This window comes from Schistocerca gregaria, chromosome 10 (assembly GCF_023897955.1).
Source record: "Schistocerca gregaria isolate iqSchGreg1 chromosome 10, iqSchGreg1.2, whole genome shotgun sequence".
NCBI classification, from domain to species: Eukaryota; Metazoa; Arthropoda; class Insecta; order Orthoptera; family Acrididae; genus Schistocerca; species Schistocerca gregaria.
The window spans coordinates 189,258,066-189,285,744 of record NC_064929.1 but is presented as its reverse complement, the minus strand read 5'-3'; the positions used below and the strand labels follow the sequence as shown (position 1 = coordinate 189,285,744).

The window sequence follows — 27,679 nt, the reverse complement described above, 5'->3', positions numbered from 1 at the left end:
TGAAAACGTGTCGCCTGATCTAATGATTCACATCTCTTTTACATCAGGTTGATGGTTGTGGCCAGATACGCCATCATCCTGGTGAATGGCTCCTTGGAACATGCACCGTACGAAGGATACAGACCACTGGAGGCAGTATTGCGCTATGAGGAACATTCCTCTGCGTTTCCATGGAGCTTCTAGCGATCGAAAGCACCATTACAAGCTTTAGGCTATGCCAACATTATTTGGTGCACCTGCAGACCTTCACACGTACGGCCTCCCTGACAACGATGGCGTCTTCTAGCAGGATAACTGACTTTCTTGGCTGCAGAATCGTGCTACAGTGGTTTGAGCAGCATGATGGTGAACTCCTATTGATGCCTTGGCCACTGATGGAACACTATGAGACGCTGTCTGTTGCTAGCTCTGGTCCCACAAACCACCAGCATGCAATTTACAGGACTTGTGTAACCGTGCGTAGACATCTGAATCCACATAACTCCGAAAATCTAACAAGGACTTGTTTCCATTTAGAGTCGCGGCTGTATTGTAATTCAAATCCCGGCGGGTCAGCGATTTTCTCTGCCTCGTGATGGCTGGATGTTGTGTGTTGTCCTTAGGTTAGTTACGTTTAAGTAGTTTTAAGTTCTAGGGGACTGATGACCATAGATGTCAAGTCCCATAGTGCTCAGAGCCATTTGAACAATTTTTTTGTAATTCAAAGGAGGTGGCTACACGGGTAGCGGGGGCTGTCTGGAAGGGACTGGGCAGTTTTTTAGGTTAGAAGGTCTCAGGGAACCACAGAAGGGGCGTACGTCAGAAAGTGGGCAGGTAAAACACAGTAAGGTAGTTGTAGAAACGATTGGTATTATAGTTCTAAATTGTCGTAGCTGTGTTGGGAAAGAACCAGAGCTCCAGGCCGTAATAGAAAGCACTGAAGCTCAAATAGCGACCACAAGGCAGTTGCTGCTAGGCTGAATACCGTAACACCTACAACCATAAAAAAGAAACGCAATGTATATCTATTTAAAAATGCTCTTAACGCCTTTTTAAGAGACAGTCTTCACTCCTTCCAATCTGGTCATGTAAGTGTAGAAAAGTTGTGGAATGTTTTCAAAGAGATAGTATCAACAGTGATTGAGATTTATGATGGATCATAAAGAATAGGTGGCAGTCAGTAACACAGTCGAATTCTGGGTCATGAAAGCAAATAAATGCTATATAATGCCTATTAAGCCCTGTATAGATGCCTTCTGTAGTGGTTAAAAAAATTGCGTTATCCGTTGCGTTCAAATTTCTACCGGTCCGTTAAAAACCTTCCGCAAGAAATTATTAATACCCAGCACTAACTCGCAGGGGCCAGTAATTTCGTGCACCACATGAATGTAAGAAACCATTTACTACAGACAGTAACCTGCAGGAGCGGTAGGACATGTCAAAGCGACGGTAATCTACCTACTAGGTGGACTTTTACCACCACCAGTACTGGAAGGTTACGTTTTAATAAGTTTAAAAAATTATACTGAAATGCTTTTTTTTACTGGATGGGGGCCTCACGCCCATACCTGGATGAAGGTGCTGCCTGTAGAAGCGCGGCTTCAGCGTATGGTCAGCTGCTTGTGGTCTGGAACACCCTCGGGCGCTTCTGCCGCTTTACGACCTCAAGTGGAGGCGGAACGCCTCGTTAGCTGCTTGTTACTGCTAACTGCCGGCCGAATATCGGCTGCGACTGACCTCTACCGCTGCCGCGCACAATAAAACCTCCCTGGAGATAGCCGTATAGGTAGGGCACTATTTCTGGAACTGGACCGTCGCTCCGCCCCTTCGCCTGAATCTCCAGCTACGTCTGCAAATGCAGCACACCGTACGGTGTGTGACAGAGGGTACATAATTCACCAGCGGCATTTCTTCCACCCCCCTCCCCCACGCCTCCCCCTCACTTATCCCCTTCCTACAAATTAATTTACATGTCGAAGAACACTCTTCAGCACTGGACCAATACTTAGCTACTATTTCTCGCCAATATCCTGATCAGCAGATTGTTAGAAGTAAAATTGTAAATTTGCGGTAAGATCTTATGGGACCAAATCGCTTAGGTCATCGGTCCCTAAGCTTACACACTACTTAATCTAACTTAAATTAACTTTGGACAAAACACACACACACACACACACACACACACACACACACACACACACACACACACACACATGTCGGACGGAGGACTCTAACCTCCGACGAGAGGAGCCCCGCAGACAGTGACAAGACGCTCTAGACCGCGCAGCTTTTTCGAAGTGACTGGAAAGAAACGTAGATGGTTCTCAGGTTAAGAAGGGTAAAATAATGGATTGAAAACCTGCAGACCAATACCCTTATTGTCAGTTAGCTGGAGAATTCTTAATTATACTCTGCCCTACCGATCAAAAGTTTTCTATCACCTATCACAGCTATAAACTTGTTGTTAAAAAGTCATTTCGTTTAGGATATTCTATCATAAGCATTTCCTGATAAGACCAGTTTAAAGATATAAAGACTAAGCGTCACTGTTGTGTATTTGACCTGTTTTCGCACAAAGAGCACTGATGAGTTTCCACAACAGTACTGTTGTGGTGTGACCTAAGACGGTTCCATTGGAACTGGCCTCTTCTCTTCAGCTGTCCGTGTAGCAAGCAGTTCGCATTAATTTACATTGCACTGTGTACATCTAGCAGTGTGTTTGTGTACCTTACCTTCATACAATATTACACTGAAGCACCGAAGAAGCTGCTATAGGCATGAATATTCACATGTGTAAACAGGCAGAATACGGGTATGAGGTCTGCAACGCCTGTATGAGAAAATAAGTATCTGCTACAAGATTTAAGTGAAATGGAACATGGTATTATATCGCCACACGAGTGATGTGGCGCAGTATCTCTGAGGTTCCGAATAAGTGGGGATTTTTCCGTGCGACCAGTTCATGAGTGTACCGTGAACATCAAGACTCCGGTAAGACATCCATTCTCCTACACCGCTGCGTTTGGAAAAAGATCCTGCAAGAACGGGAGCAGCGACGACTGAAGAGAATCGTAGCACAGTAGCATAAAAAGTAGAGCGTGCAGCAGTGATCCAATGTGTCATTCACGGACGAATTTAAGTCTGAAATATTTGCAAGTCATTGTCGAACATTTGTTCCTCGACTTTGTGGAGAACGTAAGAAGAGTCAGTGCGTGACGCCAATAGTGAAGCACGGTGGCAGGTCGGTTATGGTGTGGGGATGTTCTGCGCCTGATGAAGTCGGTGCTCTAGTGAGAATCAGTGGAACGTTAAACAAGGTATGTTACCACAGAGTACTGATCAACTGTGCGGTTCCGTTTGATATGAGACGTAGATTTGTTCTGCAGTAGCACAATGATACCAAACATGCTTCTAAATTCTGCAAAGGGTGTGTCAGTACTGGTACGTCAGTACAAATGAGAAATGTGACGAATTGACTAATGTGATTTGGCCATGTAAGTGACCTGACTTAAGCCCTGTTGAACTCTCATGGGATGAACTTGACAGGGAGGTCCGAAAATTGAGCTTGTCTACTGTTCAAGATGTTTGGGATACTTTACAGACGTGTTGGAGTGTAGTATCTGCAAAAACATTACAAAATATTACCTCCAGAATGCCAAGTTTGTGCATCTCTAATCAGGGCGATGGGCAGATCCACTGAAGAGGCTAAAATCTGAACCATATTGTATTTTACCTAGTGATACAGAGAGAAAACTTCTATTTTGTTGACCTGTTTAGTTTGTACGATATATGAGTAGACTGAAATAAAGTGTATACATTAAAATTGCTACACCAACAAGAAATGCACGTGATATTCATTGGACAAATATATTATACTACAACTGACATATGATTACATTTTCACGCATTTTGGGTGCGTAGATCCTGAGAAATCAGTGCGGAGTACAACCGCCTCTGGCCGTAATAACGGCCTTGATACGGCTGGGCATTGAGTCAGAGCTTGGATGGCGTGTACAGGTACAGCTGCCCATGCAGCTTCAACACGATACCACAGTTCATCAAGAGTAGTGACTGGCGTATTGTGACGAGCCAGTTGCTCGGCCACCATTGACCAGAGGTTTTCAATTGGTGAAAGATCTGGAGAATATGCTGGCCAGGGCAGCTGTCGAACATCTTCTGTGGCCAAAAAGGAACGTACAGGACCTACAACATGCAGTCGTGCATTATCCTGCTGAAATGTAGGGTTTCGCTGGCATCGAATGAAGGGTAGAGCCACGGGTCGTGACACATCTAAAATGTAACGTCCACTGTTCAAAGTGCTGTTAATGCGAACAAGAGGTGACCGAGACGCGTAACCAATGCCATCCCATACCACCTCGCCGGGCGATACGGCAGCACGGCGATGACGAATACACGCTTCCAATGTGCGTTCACCGCGATGTCGCCAAATACGGAGGCGACAGTCATGATGCTGTAAACAGAACCTGGATTCATCTGAAAAAATGACGTTATGCCAGTCGTGCACCCATGTTCGTCGTTGAGTACACCATCGCAGGTGCTCCTGCCTGTGATGCAGCGACAAGGGTAACCGCAGCGATGGTCTCCGAGCTGGTAGTCCATGCTGCTGCAAACGTCGTCGAACTGTTCGTGCAAATGGTTGTTGTCTTGCAAACGTCCCCAGCTGTTGACTCAGGGATCGAGACGTGGCTGCACGATCCGTTACAGCCATGCGGATAAGACGCCTGACATTTCGACTGCTAGTGATACGAGGCTGTTGGGATTCATCACGGCGTTCCGTATTATCCTCCTGAACCCACCGATTCCATATTCTGCTAACAGTCGTTGGACCACGACGAACGCGAGCAGCAATGTCGCGATACGATAAACCACAATCGCGATAGGATACAATTCGACCGTTATCAATGTCGGAAACGTGATGGTACTCATTTCTCCTCCTTACACGAGTCATCACAACAACATTTCACCAGGCAACGCCGGTCAATTGCTGTTTGTGTATGAGAAATCGGTGGGAAACGTTCCTCATGTCAGCACGTTGTAGGTGTCGCCACCGGCGCCAACCTTGTGTGAATGCTCTGAAAAGCTAATCATTTGTATATCACAGCATGTTTTTCCTGTCGGTTAAATTTCGCGTCTGTAGCACGTCATCTTCGTGGTGTAGAAATTTTACTGGCCAGTAGTGTAGGTTTTTTCGTGGGTGATCGAAAACTTTTGACCGGTAGAGTATATAAAGTCTGTGGCAATCCCGTAAGTGGGGTATTGATATAGGTAGGTTACAGTGTTGTCTCGACGTGGCACTAGGAGTTGACGGGTGGCAGTCCGTGAGATCACCTTTTAACCCCAGAGAATAAAAAAAAACCGATACTCATTTTACAGTAAGCTGAGTCGACCTGGGGTAATGCAGGAGGAACTGGAACGAGAACAAAATGTCTGTTAACAACATGGAATTAAACCAGTGACAACCATTGACGATTATCCTGCCACCCTTGATGCAAGACACTATTAAACGATAAAATTACTTCCACGTCTGAACTGTCTACACGGTTAGTGGCGTGTTGCTTGACGAAGTCACGCCGTTTAAATATCTGGGTCCAACGTTGCACAGCGATGTGAAATGGAATGAGCAGGTAAGGCTGGTATTAGGGAGGGTGAGTGGCCGACATCGTTATAATAGGAGAGTCTTAGGAGAGAGTATTTCGTCTGTAAGAGAGACTACATATAAAACACCAGTGCAACGCATTCTTGAGTAATGCTTGAGTGTTCGGTTTAAATGAAGACACAGAAACAATTCAGAGGCATGCTGCTGGATATGTTACTGCTAGGTCTGATCAATAGCCAAGTAATACAGAAATAGTACGTGAACTCAAACTGCAATCTCTTTGTGAAACACTATCGATAAGGTTACGAGCACCGGCAATTGTGACATTGCAGAATGATCCTACAACGACCAACGTAGTAACTATCACGAAGACCAGGGTTAAAGAATGAGGCAGTCTTTCTTCCTTTGCTCCGTTTTCGAGTGTAATGGGAAAGAAAAAGACTGAAGGGTGGCTCGATGACTATGTATGTCGATGTGACAGTTGCTTCTTCTGTACCGTGTTGTACTACACCGTCACTCTGCACTCATTGGAATTAGCTACTAGGATCAGTCACAACAAACAGAATACCACTCAAGAGGCAAATGAATTATTCCCATTAGCTGCCAGTGAGCAGTCATTAACTCATTCGGGAAAGTTGAATATTTGTGCCGGACTGGGATTCAAACCCAGGTCTCCTGCTTACCAGGCATATGCGCTTATCACTGCGCCATCCCGGCACAATGGTCGTGCACTGAGTACCCTAGTATGCCTCCCGTCATACCCAGAGTCTCACCTTATACCACATACTGCTTGTATGATGCCCCTTCCACGCTGTGCTCATTACTCGAGTCATTTCGCCGATTCCCGTAAAAGTTCGAGCGTGGAGTGCATACTCACTAAACTGATCACTTGGTCCTTCTCGCCTTCATTATACAGGGTGTTTCAAAAATGACCGGTATATTCGAAACTGTAATAAAAACTAAACGAGCGGCATTAGAAATACACCGTTTGTTGCAATATGCTTGGGAGAACAGTACATTTTCAGGCGGACAAACTTTCGAAATTACAGTAGTTACAATTTTCAACAACAGATGGCGCTGCAAATGATGTGAAAGATATAGAAGACAACGCAGTCTGTGGGTGCGCCATTCTGTACATCGTCTTTCTGCTGCAAGCGTGTGCTGCTCACAACGTGCAAGTGTGCTGTGGACAACATGGTTTATTCCTTAGAACAGAGGATTTTTCTGGTGTTGGAATTCCACCGTCTAGAACACAGTGTTGTTGCAACAAGACGTTCAATGGAGGTTTAATGTAACCAAAGGACCGAAAAGCGATACAATGAAGGATCTGTTTGAAAAATTCCAACGGACTGGGAACGTGACGGATGAACGTGCTGGAAAGGTAGGGCGACCACGTATGGCAACCACAGAGGGCAATGCGCAGCTAGTGCAGCAGGTGATCCAACAGCGGCCTCGGGTTTCCGTTTGCCGTGTTGCAGCTGTGGTCCAAATGACGCCAATGTCCACGTATCGTCTCATGCGCCAGAGTTTACACCTCTATCCATACAAAATTCAAACGCGGCAACCCCTCAGCGCCGCTGCCATTGCTGCACGAGAGACATTCGCTAACGATATAGTGCATAGGATCGATGACGGCGATATGCATGTGGGCAGCATTTGGTTTACTGACGAAGCTTATTTTTACCTGGACGGCTTCGTCAATAAACAGAACTGGCGCATATGGGGAAACCCATGTTGAAATCCCATCGTCCCTGCATCCTCAAAAAGTACTGGTCAGGGCCGCCATTTCTTCCAAAGGAGTCATTGGCCCATTTTTCAGATCCGAAACGATTACTGCATCACGCTATCTGAACGTTCTTCGTCAATTTGTGGCAGTACAAACTGCCTTAGACGACACTGCGAACACCTCGTGGTTTATGCAAGATGGTGCCCAGCCACATCGCACGGCCGATGTCTTTAATTTCCTGAATGAATATTTCGATGATCGTGTGATTGCTTTGGGCTATCCGAAACATACAGGAGGCGGCGTGGATTGGCCTCCCTATTCGCCAGACATGAACCCCTGTAACTTCTTTCTGTGGGGACACGTGAAAGACCAGGTGTACCGCCAGAATCCAGAAACAATTGAACAGCTGAAGCAGTGCATCTCATCTGCATGTGAAGCCATTCCGCCAGACACGTTGTCAAAGGTTTCAGGTAATTTCATTCAGAGACTACGCCATATTATTGCTACGCATGGTGGATATGTGGAAAATATCGTACTATAGAGTTTCCCAGACAGCAGCGCCATCTGTTGTTGACAATTGTAACTACTGTAATTTCGAAAGTTTGCCTGAAAATGTACTGTTGTCCCAAGCATATTGCAACAAACGGTGTATTTCTATCGCTGCTCGTTTAGTTTTTATTGCCGTTTCAAATATAGCGGTCATTTTTGAAACACCCTGTATATGCCCAAGAGAACAGTTACCACATATAGAATATCATTTCTGACTATTTCTGTAAGTTTTGTTACGCAACGGTTGAACTTCAGAGAAGAAAGTCCCCCTGCCACACGGACTTTTTAATCCTGTCCTCCCATTCTTTTATTTTGATTATAAAAAATTAACCTCTTCTTATTATGGAAAATGGTGCCAAGAGCCCGTGGCACAGTGAGCGTGGCGTAAACAAATTCTCCGGCAGCAATCTTCTGTCACTCGCCGTAATGGGAATATTGTGTGTGAACCACGCGCAGCGGAATTAACGGCGATTCTAGGCCGGGCTGGCGGTGACGAATCAGCGAGCGCCCGGGGACAGGCGCCTCACCGTTGTGACGTCACGACGACAGATGAGCGACGCCGCGCGCTCCACCGGGCGTTTTTCCTGAAGACGCAATTCTCGGCTGCGGCCGAAACGACGTCTGATTTAGTGGCAGCGCCGTGGGTGCCGTGGAAAGTGCGCCGCCGGCGGAGGATCATAAATACAGGCTGCAGGGCCGGAAATGAAGCCCTCAACGGCCCGCACAGGGCGTTGCGAAAGCAGAGGCTGACGTAAGGTAGCGTAAAACTGCAAATCTGCAACGCTGCTATCACTATTATTTATTTATTTACACTGTTTGGACCGCTAGAGGATCACATAAAGCAAATTATGACCTGTGGCTGTTATTTTCCTCGTTCATCCAGAATTGTTTCATCTTGCTATGCTTAGCTCGACGTTCATCTGACAACTTTCTTCTAGGTACTTTGGGTTTGTCTTCTGAAAAAATTTCCCACCTGTAAACCTCATTTCTCAAGTTTTGATCTTCGATGCCTGTCGGTGAGATTTTGGCATTTTTTAGACCAATTTGTACCTGTTTTATCCATACTGTTGTCGTTTTCAGTTTCTGTAAGTACGTCAAAATTTTCTTTGGTAGTCGGTTGTCATTTAGTCTCATAATGTACTCACAGAATTTCAGTTGTCGTTTGCGGAAATCGGTATCGATGTTGGAACATTTTTCCATGACTGTGTGTTATTTGGAGACGGTATCCTTTGTCTGTGAGTTTTGAACCAAGTATTTTTCATATGATTTTTCTTTCAACCTTTGTAATTAAGGTTCAGAGTTTCGCTGGTGTAGAGTGTATCAAGTCTGATAACAGTCGTGAAGTGACGAGCTTTCGTGGTGATGATTATGCTTTCCTTATTCTAGATGCCCACAACTTTCCCACATGCTGTCTGAATTTTGAGTTCCCGTGTTTTTGTGCTAATACTTCTGTGTACCTGCAGGTTCAATAATTTCTCCTAAGTACCTGAACTGGTTAACCTTGTTCAATGTGCCATATTTTGTGATTAAATTTGTGTTTTGATGTGCTTTCTAGTCATGAATTCGGTTTTAGAAAAAGAAATTTGCAGTCCAACTTTCTCGACACTCTCTTTGAGGACTTCAGTCTGATGGATTGCTGTTTATTTGTCACCTGAAAGGATCCCGAGGTCATCAGCGAAGGATAACCATGTGAGGTCGGTGCTAACCTATTATTATTATTATTATTATTATTATTATTATTAGTGGCTGCCAGCAAATTTGGGCAAAACATAAAAGAAGCCAAGACAGAGCACCTCGTTATGACGCGTGGTCGTTGTCAGACTGCTGATCATCACTGCAGGTTGGGAGACCAGTCCTACAAGAGAGTGCAAGAATTCAAATACCTAGGGGCACTTTTCACTGAGAACTCGTCATGTGAAGCAGAGGTCAGTGCCAGAATACAAGCAGGAAACCGATCTTACCACAGACTAGCACAACTGCTTCGGTCCAGATATCTCTCCAGACAGTTCAAGAATCGACTGTACAAAACCCTGATTCAGCCTGTTGTTCTATATGGCTGTGCGACATGGAGCATCCGGAAACAGGACGTCCATAAGCTCCTTGTTTTTGAAATAAAAGTTCTTCGGAAGATCTTCGGTCCGGTTCTGGATGCAGATACAGGGGAATGGAGGCTCAGATACAACCAAGAGCTTGAGGAACTAAACTATACCAGCAGCCCAACATAGCAGGAACTGTCAAAGCCAAACGAATGCAGTGGGCTGGCCATGTGGCCCGGATGGAGGATCACAGATGGCCTCGGAAGCTCCTGGATTTCACACATACAGGAAAGAGACCGCCATGAAGCGTTGGAAGGATAGACTCCGTGAATATTTAAACGAAGTGTCAATAGACGTGAACGGATGGCGGATAGCAGCAATGGACAGAATACAGTGCAGGAGGAAACTTGTAGATGTTGCGTTCCACTGGGCCTGATCACGTAGTAGTAGTAGTAGTAGTAGTAGTAGTAGTAGTAGTATCATTATTAGAGGAAGTGTGGTAAAGCGGACTCTCTAAGGAAATCGAATTTTCAGCAAAATATGGTTACTGAAAAAAGCTTGCCGCTTACATACTTGAAGCTACATTAAATAACAGCTTCACAAAACGAGCAAGTCAATAACCCAGTCATTGGCTGTCCTGCTGAGGGATATCGTGCCAGATTGCTGCATTAGATCGTCAATGTCCCTAGTTGGTTGGAGGGCACTACCCATAACGCTCCAAATGTTCTCAATAGAGGTGAGATCGAGAGACCTTTCTAGCAAAGCCAGGTTTGGCAAGCATGAAGACAAGCAGTAGAAAGTCGCCGCGTGCGGGCGGGCAATATCTTGCTGAAATGTGAGCGCAAGGTGGACTGCCATGGAGAGTGTAGAGTATCGTCGACATACCTCTGGGCTGTAGGAGATCCACACATGACAATACCAAAACTGTTCTTCTACGAAAAGAAACGTCACCCCAGACCATCACTCCTGATTATTGAACCACATGGCAGGCGACAGTCAGGTATGAATCCCACCGTTGTACGGGACGTCTCCAGACACATCTTCGACCTGGAATCGAATTTATTGGGTCAGAATTGTCTTCAGTGATGAATTACACTTTGAACTGTACTCCGATAACCAGCGAAGATGTATGTGGAGATGCTGCAGGCAGCGGCATGATACCGATCGGCCTGCCGCCTACCATACTGTCTGACAAACAGGAGTGCCGTTTATATGCTCAGGAGGACCTGTTTGGATGCCACTCGCGGTACCCTTACTGCAAAACGGTACGTCGACGAAATTCTACGCCCCATTTTGTTGCCCCACATGGCAAGCCGTCCTGTACTTACATTTCTGCAAGATAATTCCCATCCACACACGGCGAGAGTTTCTACTGCTTGTCTCCATCCTTGCCAAACCCTACCTTGGCCGGCCAGGTCTCCGGATCTCTCCCCAACTGAGAACGTTTGGAGCATTATGGGCAGCGCCCTCGAGCCATCTCGAGATTCTGGTGATCTAACGCGCCAGTTGGACAGCATTTGGCACGATATCCCTCGTGGAAACTTCCAAGAGCAGCAATCTATGCGAAGCCCAATAACTGTTTACATAAAGGGGCACAAACTGAAGTTTGTGAAGCTCCTTGTCTTGAATAAAACATACAATTTATGTGAAATACCTATCATGTGTTTGCAGGACACCATTTTCATGCCAGTTGGTAACTTCTTGGTGCTGCACCTTCCCCCGTCCCCTCACCACCCCCTGTTTGTTCCTGACTTAATTTGTATTATAAGGTGCTGCACAAAATACACTACTGGCCATTAAAGTTGCTACACCACGAAGATGACGTGCTACGGACGCGAAATTTAACCGACAGGAAGAAGATGCTGTGATATGCAAAACATTAGTTTTTCAGAGCATTAACACAAGGTTGGCGCCGATGGCGACACCTGCAATGTGCTGATATGAGGAAAATTTCCTAACGATTTGCCATACACAAAAAGCAGTTGACCGGCGTTGCCTGGTGAAATGTTGTTGCGATGACTCGTGTAAGGAGGAGAAATGCGTACCATCACGTTTCCGACTTTGATAAAGGCCGGATTGTAGCCTATCGCGATTGCGGTTTATCGTATCCCGACATTACTGCCCGCGTTGGAAGAGATCCAGTGACTGTTAGCAGAATATGGAATCGGTGGGTTCAAGAGGGCAATAGGGAACGCCGTGCTGGATCCCAACGACCTCGCATCACTAGCAGTCGAGATGACAGGCATTGTATACGCATGGTTCTAACGGATCGTGCAGCCACGACTCGATCCCTGAGTCAACAGACGGGGACGTTTACAAGATAACAACCATCTGCACGAACAGTTCGACGACGTTTGCAGCAGCATGGACTGTCAGCTCGGAGACCGTGGCTGTGGCTACCCTTGACGCTGCATCACAGACAGGAGCACCTGCGATGGTGTACTCAACGACGAACCTGGGTGCACGAGTGGTTCTTTTTACAGCATCATGATAGTCGCGTCCGTGTTTGACGACATCGCGGAGAACGCATATTGGAAGCGTGTATTCGTCGTCGCCATACTGGCTTATCACTCATCGTGATGGTATGGGGTGCCATAGGTTACACGTCTCGGTCACCTCTTGTTCACACTGACGGCATTTTGACAGTGGACGTTACATTTAAGATGTGTTACGACCCCTGGCTCTACCCTTCATTTGAGCCCTGCGAAACCCTACAATTCAGCAGGATCATGCACGACCGCATGTTGCAGGTCATGTACGGCCCTTTCTGGATACTGAAAATGTTCGACTGCTGCCCTGGTCAGCACATTCTCCTCATCCCTCACCAATTGAAAACGTCTGGTCCATGGTGGCCGAGCAATTGGCTCGTCACAATACGCCAGTCAATACTCTTGATGAACTGTGGTATCGTGTTGAAGCCGCATGGGCAGCTGTACCTGTACACGCCATCCAAGCTCTGTTTCACTCAATGCCCAGGTGTATCAAGGCCGTTAATACGGCCAGAGGTGGTTGTTCTGGGTACTGACGTCTCAGGATCTATGCACCCAAATTGCGTGGAAATGTAATCACATGTCAGTCCTAGTATAATATATCTGTACAATGAATACCCGTTTATGAATGTGTGATGTTCTTAGGTTAGTTAGGTTTAATTAGTTCTAGGCGACTGTTGACCTCAGAAGTTAAGTCGCATGCTGCTCAGAGCCATTTAGTTGAGTTAATCATGGCGGGCTTCACTCGACCCGAGTGTCCTAGCTATGTCTTTTGGTTTGAAGAATCGAAGTCCGCGACAACAGTTCAGTGTAATTTCTGAACCAAGTGCGCTAAAGATCCTCCTAGTGGGCCTACAATTTATGAGTAATGGGAAATCATCACGTCGTCTAAGCACATCTGACGACGTCGCTGAGAGAGTGAGACAACGTTTTGTTAACAGCCCTACGAAATCCATCCGCCGTGCATTTCGCGAACTGCAAATCGCGCATACGACTCTTTGCCGTTTGTCGAGAAACCGTTTGCATTTGAAACGGTGCAGATTGTCGATCGTACAAGCAATACGAGACACTAATAAAATTGCTCGCAAAAGCTTCTGTGCAGATATGTTAAATCGACCACATGAGGATGAACATTTCTTGGACAAAAACATCTTTTCTGACGAGTAGACTTTTCAGTTAAATGGTAAGGTTAACACACACAACTGTGGGATTTGGGGCAGTGAAAATCCACATCAAACACTGCAATATGTTCGTGATAGCCCTAAACTGAATGTTTTTTGTGCATTGAGCAAGAACAATGTGTACGGCCACTTTTTTTTGTGGCAGAACCATCAATGGGGTAGTGTATCTGGATATGTTACAACAATTTTTGGTAACACAGATCGATGAGGATGACCATGAGGGAAATGTTTACTTCATGCAATACTATGCACAGATCCATTACCCGGATGAAGTACGGGATTTTCTCAGTGACCGCTTTCCAAGTCAGTGGATTGGCAGTGATGCGCCACTTGCTTTGCCTCTCGTTCCCCAGGCCTGACACCACTAGATATTTTTATGGGGATTCATCAAGGATGTCGTGTTTGCACCTCCTATGCCGGCTTCTCTATCTGAACTTAGAGCAAGAATTTACGCCGCCACTGATCAAATTACACCTGCAATGCTGCAGCGAGTTTGGGAAGAAATTGACTTCCGATGGGATGTGTGCAGGATAACCAACGGAAGCCACATACAACATCTTTAGTTTAAGGTATGAAAACGTTGTATGTTTCTCTACAAAATAACACTAAACCCAGCTCTATACTTTCTTTCAGTGAATGTGTATGAATTTTTAAAGTTGTAAAGTCCTTTTTGAAATACGATTTAGATCTTAATATTTTTGACAGATGTCTTATGCCATGCAGGTTTGTAATGGCAAAAAAGGAAATATGTGATATAATTACAAAATAACAATTTTCGTTTTTTTTTTCACTTTACTTGTACTGTGTAACTTCGCTTCTTGCCAAATTTCGTGAGTGTAGGTCAGTAGGAAGTGGACTATGCATTTTGATGAGTGAGTTTGCCTTGTCAAAAATGGCCGTGTCTTTCGACTGCATTGATTTACAAGATTAAATTTTTTACACCGCCGAGAGACTGTAGATCTTTGTATGTGACATAAATTTAAACTTGACACCTGTATCCATTCCTAAGAAAAAAGGGCTCTTAACAGACAAACAGACAGAAAGGCGGACAACAAAGTGATTCTATAAGAGTTCCGTTTTCACTGGTTGAGTTGCGGAAACCGAGATAAACTCACTCCCCCTCCCTCACACACAGTAAAGTGGATTACGTAGTATATATGAGGATATGTGTGAGCGGTTATGTACACTGATACGTATGGCTTGTGCCATGAAATTCCTCCCCTCGAACACATCAGCACGCCGTATCTTCTTGTATCTGTCCATTTTTCTTTCATTTTTCCTTGAATAATAGTTTTGGGAACAGTTTTCCCTTACAGTGTGTCGAGTCCAGACCTTTCCTTTTTCTGAGATACTTCATATCTTATTTCCTATAGTGTTTGCAACAAATCATTCTAATTATATTCATACATAAAATTTTTCTTCTTTTCCCACTGATCCACATTTGAAAAGTATTTGAATAATTTTTCCTCTTCCTTTCTCAATGTCTAACGTTCTAAGCGATATGTAACGGCTCAATAAATGACTGATTTCAGAAATCTATTTCTTAGGTCAGTTCCTACTGTTGTTGTTATCTATTATTCTTTATTTTCCTAAATACTTCTTTACTTGTTCTTATTCCTGGAAAAATGACTGCAGGAACATAGAAACGTCGAAGTACTGTCTGCTGTTTGTTCTCTAACCTATTACCCAGTGTGTATTTATAATAAATAGCTGGTCAGCAGGTAATAAAGGTAAATAATTGACATTGGAGAATCTGTTAGTTCAATTATTTTAGCATTATATGAAGCTCGTTGTTGGCTGCGAATGGCGAAATGAAATAAACATGCTGCTGTATGCGCAAAGAAATAAACGAGTTTAATGGCTGTTTACACATCGCCGGGTCACGCATTACCGTAAATCAGATTAGTGAACCTGTACTGCAGGTCTCGGAGTTTGTGAAATAGGGTTTCCAATGACGCTGTATCGAGCCTCTGTCACAGTGGATGTTGTTCCATCGCCGAAGACCACAGCATTAACGTGAACATGAGCAGCTATGAGACAGCATAGAACAGGACAAAACAGGGGAACGACATAATCTGACCTTTAACGACGTGCAATTCACAGATATGCAGAAAAGCGCTCACGGAATGAAAAAGCAAGTATAATGGCTTACAGGGGGAGGCCACGACGTTTGGAACGCGGATTTACTGCAAACTTCGCACACTCGTAGTACTCCACGAGGTCAACAAAATGTGCAGGCTGTAGCGCGTACTTCTCCAGCGTTATTGAGAAACTCACAAGATAATTTCGGTCGTCAAATGTATACCCGTGCGTGGCCATTTTTATCATGAAGCGGTAGCAACCGAGCGGTTAGCGTTTAAGTTGCGTAATCGCTGGATCGAGTCCCGTTCGTCTGTTTTTTTATTATTATTATTTTCAACACAGTCATTTTTTTTACTATTTATATTACAACTGATATAATAAGAAAAATACGTGTAATCGGAAGGACTTTTATTAAATTTGCAATGTTATTTCGCAGCCTACAAAATTTTATTATCACAAATAATATAATATTCATAACTGTCGACTAGAAAACGGCCAAATGCATAAAGTGTCACCGTTACGTGAAATAATGCGTCTTCCAAACAATTGACGAACGGCTGCCATCGATTGTCGAGCAGTGTGTGACGTGGCTCCGTCCTGCTGAAAGCACATGTTTTCGACATTAAGATTAAGCTCGTACAGCCTCGGTGTAAAGAATGTTTGAAGCATTTCAACATATCGAGCGGATGTTACTGTCACTGCACTGCCATACTCACGTTCAAAAAAATAAGGGCCGATGACAACATGACATGATACAGCACACCATATTGTGTCCTTGGCGCTATGTAGTGGTCGCTAGTGAAACTCAACAAGGATTGTCCTGTGGCCAGTAACGAAAATTCTGTTTGTTCACGAATCCGTTCAGGTGTAAATGAGTTTCGTCTGATATCCGTAAGTTACCAAGGAAGTACGCGTCCTCATTGATTTTAGCCAATATCTGGCTACTAAACTCCATACGTGACGCTGGGTCTCGTACATGTACGTGTTGCACAATCTGCAACGTATAGGGATGGAAGTCTAATTCGTGCAGTATTCTTTGTAAGCTACGTCGCTTAATCCCTAGCGAAGATGCATGCTGTCGAACGGAGCGGTGAGGACTTCTCTCGATTGCAGCTCTAGCAGCTGCAATGTTCTCTGGGGTACGTACCGTTGGAATGCCACCTGGAGGTTTCTTTTTCAAGGCAGATCCTGTTTCTTCAGAATTACGCACCCACATTGTAACCGCTTGCGCAGGTGGGACACGTCCATGACGTCCAAGCTGGTAATGTTGTCGAAATGTTCTCTGCGCGGCAGCCACACTATCACATTTTTTGTAAAACGCTCTCGGAGCTACTGCACGTTCCGCACCAGTCCAGTTACCCGTGATTACTAAATCGCAATGCGTTCACAACAATTGTGCAAAGTTTCGAACATCTGTCGGCGCTACAGTGCTGCCAAATGTAACGTTCAAAATTTCCCTTTCCCCTGCGCCACCCTGTACGTGGAAGGAGCCCGAAACTACTTGTTACCTGCAAGTTTTGGCCGGCACAGACGGCTTTCGAAAGACGTACAATTAATCGTCGCTTTCGACATTACGAGTACAAGTTCCAGGTGGTATTTTTCTTAAAAACACGGAAAACATAAAATTAAAGGGCACCAGCTGCATTGAATAAATGCTACATTTCCGCGTACGCAAGGTCTTTTGAGGTTTCTCGTGGAAAAACAAACATTGTTAACAATCTCAAAAACCTCTCTTTCAGCCGATAATTTGCAAGCATTTGCAGCATTTCCTTAAATATCGGCGCTGATAATTGGTAATGAAGTATCGAGTGTATTTAAATAGCGTCTTCACGACAAGCAATTTGTCGTTCTCTTTCGATTAAATGCGAACAATTTTGAAAACACTCACAAGCATACAAAATGTGCAAATGAGTGTGAAATCTTATGGGACTTAACCGCTAGGGTCATCAGTCCCTAAGCTTACACACTACTTAACCCAAATTACCCTAAGGACAAACACACACACACACACACATGCCCGAGGGAGGACTCGAATCTCCGCCGGGACCAGCCGCACAGACCATGACTGACAGTCATACATTTTTCGTATCATTTTATGAGTTTCGTCGTGTACTAGTCGATAGTTATGAATATTATATACACTACTGGCCATTAAAATTGCTACACCACGAAGATGACGTGCCACAGACGCGAAGAAGAGGCTGTGATATGCACATGATTAGCTTTTCAGAGCATTCACACAAGGTTGGCGCCGGTGGCAACACCTGCAACGTGCTGACATGAAAGTTTCCAACCGATTTCTCATACACAAACAGCAGTTGACCGGCTTTGTCTAGTGAAACGTTGTTGTGATGCCGCGTGTAAGGAGGAGAAATGCGTACCATCACGTTTCCGACTTCGATAAAGGTCGGATTGTAGCCTATGGCGATTGCACTTTATCGTATCGAGACATTGCTGCTGCGTTGGTCAAGATACAATGACTGTTAGTAGAATATGGAATCAGTGGGTTCAGAAGGGTAATACGGAACGCCGTGCTGGTATCCCAACGGCCTCGTGTCAGTATCAATGGAGATGACAGGCATCTTACCCGCATGGCTGTTACGGATCGTATAGCCACGTCTCGATCCCTGAGTCAACAGATGGGGACGTTTGCAAAACAACAACATTCTGCACGAACAGTATGACGACGTCTGCAGCAGCATGGACTATCAGCTCGGAGAGAATGGCTGCGGTTAGCCTTGACGCTGCATCAGAGATAGGAGCGCTTGCGATGGTGTAATCAACAAAGAACCTTGTGCACGAATGGCAAAACATCACTTTTTTCGGATGAATCCAGGTTCTGTTTACAGCATCATGATGGTCGCATCCGTGTTTGACGACATCGCAGTGAACGCACATTGGAAGCGTGTATTCTTTATCGCCATACTGACGTATCACCCGGCGTGATGGTATGGGGTGTCATTGGTTACACGTCTCGGTAACCTTTTGCTCGCATTGACGGCAATTTGAACAATGGACGTTACATTTCAGATGTGTTACGACCCTTGATTCTACCCTTCATTCGATCCATGCGGAACCGTACATTTCAGCAGGATAATGCAAGACCGCATGTTGCAGGTCCTGTACGGGTCTTTCTGGATACAGAAAATGTTCGACTGCTACCCTGACCAGCACATTCTCCAGGTCTCTCACCAATTGAAAACGTCTGGTCAATGGTGGCCGAGCAACTGGCTCGTCACAATACGCCAGTCACTACTCTTCATGAACTGTGGTATCGTGTTGAAGCTGCATGGGCAGCTGTACCTGTACACGACATCCAAGCTCTGTTAGACTCAATACCTAGGCGTGTCAAGGCCGTTATTACGGGCAGAGGTGATTGTTCTGGGTACTGATTTCTCAGACTCTATGCACCTAAAGTGCGTTAAAATGCAATCACATGTCAGTTGTAGTATAATGTATTTGTCCATTTCTTGCTGGTGTAGCAATTTTAATGGCCAGTAGTGTATTTGTGATAGTAAAAAATTTGTTGACTGCCGAATAAAATTGTAAATTTACTTAAAGTCCATCCTAATACACCTGTTTTTTCCCATTATATCAATTGTAATATGAATAGTAAATAAAATGTGTTAGATATTTTAAAAAACCGACGAACAGGACTTGGCTGCCACCGCTTCATGGTAAAAATGGCTACGCACAGTTATACATTTGACGACTGAAATAATCTTGCGATTTTCTCAGCAACGCTTGAGAAGTACGCGCTACTGCTCACACATTTTGTTGTCCTCATGGAGTACTACGAGTGTACGAAGTTTATAGTAAATCCGCGTTCCATACGCCGTCGCCTCCCCTAGTTAGTAGCGCAAAGGCATCGGTAGCAGACGACATACTTGTAAGGTTCCACAAAGATTACGCAAAAGAACTCGGCCCCTTTCTAGCAAAAGTTTATTGTAGATCGCTGATACAACGAAGTTTACCTAACGACTGGAAGAACGCTCAAGTCATTCCAGTTTTTAAGAAGTCTCGTACCACAGATGCACACAATTCAAGACCTATATCGCTAACCGCAAGCTGTTGTAGAGTTATGGAACATGTTTTACGTTCAACAGTTACGACGTTTATGGAGAGCGAAGGTCTCTACAAATATCAACATGGGACCCGCGAACAGATACCTTGCGAAACTCAGCTCCGTCTGTTCCTCCGTGAGATCCATAGCGCTGTAAGCAACAGCGCTGAGGTTGATGCCGTATTCCTTGATTTCATGAAGGCATTTCACATCATCCCGCACTGACGTTTAGTGAAAAAAAACCAGGTTACCGAGTGTCGCAACATACACTATTGGCCATTAGAATTGCCACAGCGAGAAGAAATGCAGATGATGCACGGGTATTCATTGGACAAATATATTACACTAGAACTGACATGTGATTACATTTTCACGCAGTTTGGGTACATAGATCCTGAGAAATCAGTACCCTGAACAACCACCTCTCGCCGTAATAACGGCCTTGATACGCCTAGGCATTGAGTCTTAATAGAGTTTGGATGGCGTGTACAGGTACCGCTGCCCATGCAGCTTCAACACTATACCATAGTTCATCAAGAGTAGTGACTGGCTTATTGTGACGAGCCAGTTGCTCGGACACCATTGACCAGACGTTTTCAATTGGTGAGAGATCTGGAGAATGTGCTGGCCAGGGCAGCAGTCGAAAATTTTCTGTAGGTAGAAAGGCCCGTACAGGACCCGCAACATGGGGTCGTGCATTATCCTGCTGAAATGTAGGGTTTCGCAGGGATCGAATGAAGGGTAGAGCCACGGGTCGTAACACATCTGAAATGTAACGTCCACTGTTCAAAGAGCCGTCAATGCGAACAAGAGGTGAACGAGACGTGTTACCAATGACACCCCATACCATCACGCCGGGTGATACGCCAGTATGGCGACGACGAATACATGGTTCGTCGTCGTCGATTGCACCACCGCAGGCGCTCCTGTCTGCAATGCAGCGTCAAGGGTAACGGCAAACGTGGTCTCCGAGCTGATAGTATATGCTGCTGAAAACGTCGTCAAACTGTTCGTGCAGAATGTTGTTGCCTTGCAAACGTCCCCATCTGTTGACTCAGGAATCGAGACGTGGCTGCACGATCCGTTACAGCCATGAGGATAAGATTCCTGTCATCGCAATTGCTAGTGATAGGAGGCCGTTGGGATCCAACACGGCGTTCCGTATTACCCTCCAGAACCCACCGATTCCATATTCTGCTAACAGTCGTTGTATCTCGACCAACGCGAGCAGCAATCGCGATAGGTTACAATCCAACCTTTATCAACGTCGGAAACGTGATGGTACCCATTTCTCCTCCTTACACGAGGCATCACAACGATGTTTCACCAGGCAACGCTGGTCAACTGCTGTTTGTGTATGAGAAATCAGTTGGAAACTTTCCTCATGTCAGCAAGTTGCAGGTATCGCCACCGGCGCCAAACTTGTGTGAATGCTCTGAAAAGCTAATCATTTGCATATCACAGCATCTTCTGCTTGTCGGTCAAATTTCGCGTCTGTAGCACGTCATCTTCGTGGTGTAGCAGTTTTAATAGCCAGTAGTGTACATTGTCGTTGCAGAAGGAGAACTTTATGGCGATGTGAAGTTGTAAAGTTACTGAGCTCTACGCTATGGGTGATGGCGGCCACAAAATTATAACAGGTTCGTTGTCGACGGAGAGCAGCCTTTGCATTCTCTTGACGTCTGGACGATCCTTTCTACATGTACATAGATACTCAGCAAGCCACCGTAAGGTGCTTGGTGGAGGGTACCCTCCACCGCTACTAATCATTTTCTTTCCTGTTGCAAACAGAGCGAGGAAAAAACGACTGTTTATATACCTCTTAATGAGCCCTGATTTCTCGAATCATCTTCGTTGTCCCTTCACGCACTATACATTACAAGATCAAAAGAATCTGGACACCTCGCTGAAAATGACTTAAAAGTTCGTGGCGTCTTCCCACGGTAATTCTGGAATTCAAAACAGTGTTGCCCACCTTTAACCTTGATGACAGCTTCCACTCTCGCGTGCATACGTTCAGTCAAGTGCTGGAAGGTTTCTTGGGGAGTGGCAGCCCATTCTTCACGGAGTGCTGCACTGAAGAGAGGTATCGATGTCGGTCGGTGAGACCTGCCATGAGGTCGGCGTTCCAAAACACCCCAAAAGTGTTCTATAGGATTCAGGTCAGGACTCTGTGCACGCCAGTATTCTACAGGGATGTTGTTTCCGTGTAACCACTCCACCATAGGCCGCGCTATATGAACAAGTGTTCGATCGTGTTGAAAGATGCAATCACCATCCCCGAATCGGTCTTCGACAGTGGGAAGCAAGAAGGTACTTAAAACTGTGCTCGCCTGTGCTGTAATAGTACCAAGCAAAACAACAAGGAGTGCAAGCCCCCTCCATGAAAAACACTACCACACCGTAACACCACCGCCTCCGAATTTGACTGGTGGCACTGCGCACGCTGGCAAATGACGTTCACCGAGCATTCGTCATGCCAACACCCTGCCATCGGATCGCCACGCCACACAACGTTTTTCCACTGCTCAATCGTTTGGCATTTACCGGCGTGATGTGTGGCTTATGAGCAGCAGCTCGACCATGAAATGCAAGTTTTCTCACCTCCCGCCTGTTATACTACTTTCAGTGGACCCTGATGCAGTTTGGAATTCCTGGGTGACGGACTGGATAGATGTCTGCCTATTACATACCACGATTCTCTTCAGCTGTTGGCGGTCTCCATCAGTCTACAGACGAGATCGGTCTGTACGCTTTTGTGCTGTACGTGTCCCTTCACGTTTCCACTTCACTATCACATCTGAAACAGTACCTAGGGATGTTTAGGAGAATGGAAATCTCGCGTACTGACGTACGACACAAGTGACACCCAACCACCTGACCACGTTCTAAGCCCGTGAGTTCCGCGGAGCGCCCCATTCTGCTCTCTCAGGATGCCTAAATGAATACTCGTGTCGCTGATACGGAGTACCTGCCAGATGGTGGTTTTGATCACATAGTGTATGTTGGCGGCAGTAGAATCTTTCGGCAGTCAGCTTCAAATGCCGGTTTTCCGAATATTCTCAATAGTGTTTCTTGAAAAGAACGTTGCTTTCCCTCCAGACATTCCCGTTTGAGTTCTCGAAGCGTCTCCTTAGCTCTTACCGGTAACAAATCAAACAACCCCTCACGGAGCTGCTTCGATGTCTTCCAAATACGATGATAATATTCCTCCGTGGATTCCTGCACATATGGGCCGGTCAGAAGCAACTAGGACTGTAGTTCGTTGACGTTCGTACACCAACTAACCGAAAGTCTCCGGACACATATTAGTCGACTTTAATATTTGCTGCACGTTTATGACGAACTTCGCTGGGGACACTTTCAGTCAGGTGGTGGTATGGTGCACCGCTTGGAGGTTAACAAAAATATGATTTTCATTATGTCCTATAAATATTGACCGAAATAAAAATTTAAAATGCTGCCGTACTATATTCATTAACACACAAAATCTTATGCTAAAGACCCAATGTAACTCACCGAACGCAAATCACCCATATTATATTCATCCATCATTTAACAATAACAGCACTTAGGCACTTCAACAAAGTTTACACGTCCTGACTGGCGCCCACCACCAAATTATAAGAGAACGAAAGCTTATCGCTTTCGCTGTTCATACAGTAACACTTCAGCATCAGACGTTAGGTTTTAATTTATAAATTGTTTGTTTCTTACTCAATTCGCGAAGTATTATTCACATACACACACACACACACACACACACACACACACACACACACACACACACACACACGACTGAAAGCGCTGCAAAATTATATCATTGTACGACACAAAATTCAAGAAATATGAGATATGGCGACTAACGTTGAGATGCGTGAAAAACCAGCTTTTGCTTAAAATAGAGAGGAAATTACGCCAACCATACACACCCATTATTTGATACTGATAGCATTTACGAGCTTCCAGCAAACTTGAAACATAATACGAAACCTTCCCTAAATGTTTTCTTGCGAACATGCTTAACAATAAATATTTGGCACATTGTAAAGTAATCACAAGTTTGAAACTGTTTTATACAAAAGTGTTGGATTCTTTAAAGAAGTGGGATTTACCGACGTATAGACTCTGGACCCTAAGACTTGCCTTTATTATATGACTTAAGCTGCCTCTGTGCACTAAAGATATCAACATCAAAATTACTCACATTGGCTGCTCGTTCCGATTCTTCAGAATGTTCTTAGTGACTCGCGTTTAGTGATGCTGTCTTCGGTAACATTACGGTTGCGCCGGCCGGATTGGCCGAGCGGTTCTAGGCGCTACAGTCTGGAACCGAGCGAGCGCTGCGGTCGCAGGCTCGAATACTGCCTCGGGCATGGATGTGTGTGATGTCCTTAGGTTAGTTAGGTTTAAGCAGTTCTAAGTCCTAGGGGACTGATGACATCGGGAGTTAAGTCACATGGTGCTCAGAGCCATTACGGTTGCTTTCAGACATTGTAGGTTCTGTCGATGGTATATATTTCATACCACCTGAATATCTTTGTTTTCTTCCATATATAAAAACAGTTTGCCTGATGCCAGATTCACAAAATTCATTTACCTATGTGGACCCCGGTGAGAGCATCAGATCTGCACGTACTCTTCTGTTGTTTTCTTGACATCTACGTCTACATCATACTTCGCAATCCACGTAATGGTGTGTGGCGGAGGGTACTTTTGATACAACTATCACGTCCCCTACTCCCTTCCCTGCCCCTCTCGCGAATGGCGCGTGGGAAAGAATGATTTTCTCGTAGTGGTCATTTCGTGTGATACATTTGGGAGGAAGTAGTATATTGTCCGACTCTTCTAGCAACGCGTTCTCTCGAAATGTCAATAGTAAACCTCTCCGTCATGCACAACGTCCCTCTAGTAACGTCTTGCGTCGACTAAACGATCCCGCGACGAAACGCTTCGCTCTGCGTTGGATCTTCTGTATATCTTCTGTCATTCCTACCTGGTAAGCGTCCCAGATTTATGGACAATATTCAAGAATCGGTCTAACAAGCCGCTTCCTTCGTGGATGAGTTACATTTCGTTCAGATTCTTCCTTTGAATCTGTCTGGTATCTGCTTTACCTACTGATTGTTTTATATGGTCATTCCACTTCAGTTCGCTCTGATAGTTGGTTCAAATGGCTCTGAACGCTATGCGACTTAATTCTGAGGTCATTAGTCCCCTACAGCTTAGAACTACTTAAACCTAACTAACCTAAGGACATCACACACATCCATGCCCGAGGCAGGATTCGAACCTGCGACCGTAGCGGTCGCGCGGTTCCAGACTGTAGCGCCTAGAAACGCTCGGGCACTCTGGCCGGCGCTATGGATAGTTATTCGTAGATATTATATTGTAAATGCTGTTGCCAGCAGTTACTCATCAATACTGTAGTTGTACAGTAGTGACCTATGCATGCACATTATGTTTCATTTCAAGTTCCCAGTCAACTGCCAGAACCTACGCCAATCATAAATCCTCTGCAAGTAGTTCTGCGCATCCGTAGTGTCTTCTGGCGTTCCTACTTCCATCCTTAGGGTACTCCAGAAATTACCTTAACATATGTCAATTTTTTCCCGTTCAGAACGACTCGTCTTGAAATTGCTACACCACGAAGGTGACGTACTACAGACGCGAAATTTAACAGACAGGAAGAAGATGCTGACATGAGGAAAGTTTCCAACCGATTTCTCATACACAAACAGCAGCTGACCGGCGTTGCCTGGTGAAATGTTGTTGTGATGCTTCATCTAAGGAGGAGAAATGCGTACCATCACGTTTCCGACTTTGATAAAGGTCGGATTGTAGCCTATCGAAATAGCAGTTTATCGTATCGCGACATTGCTGCTCGCGTTGGTCGAGCTCCAAAGACTGTTTAGCAGAATATGGAATCGGTGGGTTCAGGAGGGTAATACGGAACGCCGTGCTGGATCCCAACGACCTCGTGTCACTAGCAGTCGAGATGACGGGAATCTTATCCGCATGGCGGTGCAGCCACATACGATCCATGAGTCGACAGATGGGGACGTTTGCAAGACAACAACCACCTGTTCGAGCGACGTTTGCAGCAGCATAGACTATCAGCTCGGAGACAACGGCTGCCGTTACCCTTGACGCTGCATCACAGACAGGAGCGCCTGCGATGGTATACTCAGCGACGAATTTGGGTGCACGAATGGCAGAACGTCATTTTTTCGGATGAATCTAGGTTCTGTTTACAGCATCATGATGATCACATCCGTGTTTGGTGACATCGCGGTGAACGCACATTGAAAGCGTGTATTGGTCATCGCCATGCTGGCGTATCAATCGTCGTGATGGTATGGGGTGCCATTGGTTACACGTCTTGATCACCTGTTGTGGCTCTCTGAACAATGGACGTTACATTTCAGATGTGTTACGACTCGTGGACCTGTCCTTCATTCGATCCCTGCGAAACCCTACATTTCACCGGGATAATGCATGACCGCAGGTTGCAGGTCCTGTGCGGGCCTTTCTGGATACAGAAAATGTTCGAGTGCTGCCCTGGCCAGCACATTCTCCAGATCTCTCACCAATTGAAAACGTCTGGTGAATGGTGGCCGTGCAACTGGCTAGTCACAATACGCCAGTCACTACTGTTGATGAACTGTGGTATCGTGTTGAAGTTTCATGGGCGGCTGTACCTGTGCACGCCACCCAAGCTCTGTTTGACTCAATGCCCAGGCGTATGAAGACCGTTATTACGGCCAGAGGTGGTTGTTCTGGGTACTGATTTCTCAGGATTTATGCACCCAAATTGCGTGAAAATGTAATGACATGTCAGTTCTAGTATAATAAATAGCCAATGAATATCCGTCTATCACCTGCATTTCTTATTGGTGTAGCAATTTTAAGGCCGGTAGTGTATATCAGTGTGGCGGGGGCGAGCTTGTGTAGGACGTAGCGGCACGTGTCTAGGAGCGTCCCACGTGGCTAGTACGTCACGTGCGAACATCCGTGTAGCCATTACTCGACTGTGTGTTATAGCACGGCTGCAGCCCCTGTCCCGTATAATGCGTACAGGGCCGTGCGAACCCAGGCCTACCAGCCCGACAGATTGCTAGCGCTGGGGGTCACGCAGGGTGAAGGGGCTCCCTGTACCCAATAAATCACCCGGCCACAAGCGACGAATCAGAAACACAGGTAATCGACGTCAGAAACTGTGACATTCTAAAAGGAATGGCAAGTGAGGCGTATGAAGCTGTCCGTGGGATAACCAAAGAAAAGGTGATATGAATGGTAAGAGCCGGAAGAAAAATACAGATAAAAAAAGTCTGCAGAATTATCGCAGAATATTATGGTGGATGGTTGTTGTGGCTGAGCCATGGTTAATCACTCAGAAGCTTTCAAGCCACACATACTGACTGCCCTGTAGAAATCGTTCGAAATTCTGTAAGTACCCTACACTGACACCACTGTAAAGGATGAAACTTGTTTGTCAGATTCGCTGTTTCTTATCCAAGCGTTTGTCAAACCGTAGCCCGCTATAACGGTCTACCAGTCGCGGCACTTCTTACCTGATCTCGTTTTAATGTGGACGTTCATTCCGTCGCCGCAAAGCGCTGACTGTTGACTGTTAGCAAATGCTTCCGACAAGGGAAACTCCCCACCGAACTCCCCCCAGATTTAGTGGTAAAATGGACCAGTGGGCAGCCCCTCAAAAACTGAACACAGATCAACCGTGGGAACAAGAAGGTGTACTGAAGTGCGAAAAAGAGTGGAAATGGTGGAAATGAATAAATGAATTAAAATTTATGCCACAACCGAGACCTGAACCCAGGTCTCCTTGCTTACTAGGCAGGAATGCTAGCCACACAGAGTGGCCGCACGGTTTGAAGCGCCGTGTCACAGATTGTGCTGCACCTCCTTCGGGAGGTTGGAGTCCTCCCTCGGGCATGGG

The 27,679-nt window shown here is 45.4% G+C and overlaps 1 protein-coding gene and 1 non-coding gene across 2 annotated transcripts in view; both read right to left on the bottom strand.

Annotated features, from left to right (window-relative positions):
- Positions 1-27,679, bottom strand: part of LOC126293576 (short neuropeptide F) — a 518,100-nt gene that overhangs the window by 381,812 nt on the left and 108,609 nt on the right. The gene's annotated exons all lie outside the window — the stretch shown is intronic.
- Trnat-ggu (transfer RNA threonine (anticodon GGU)) lies at positions 6,243-6,313 on the bottom strand. The gene has a single exon. It is a non-coding gene; the product is annotated as a tRNA-Thr (tRNA).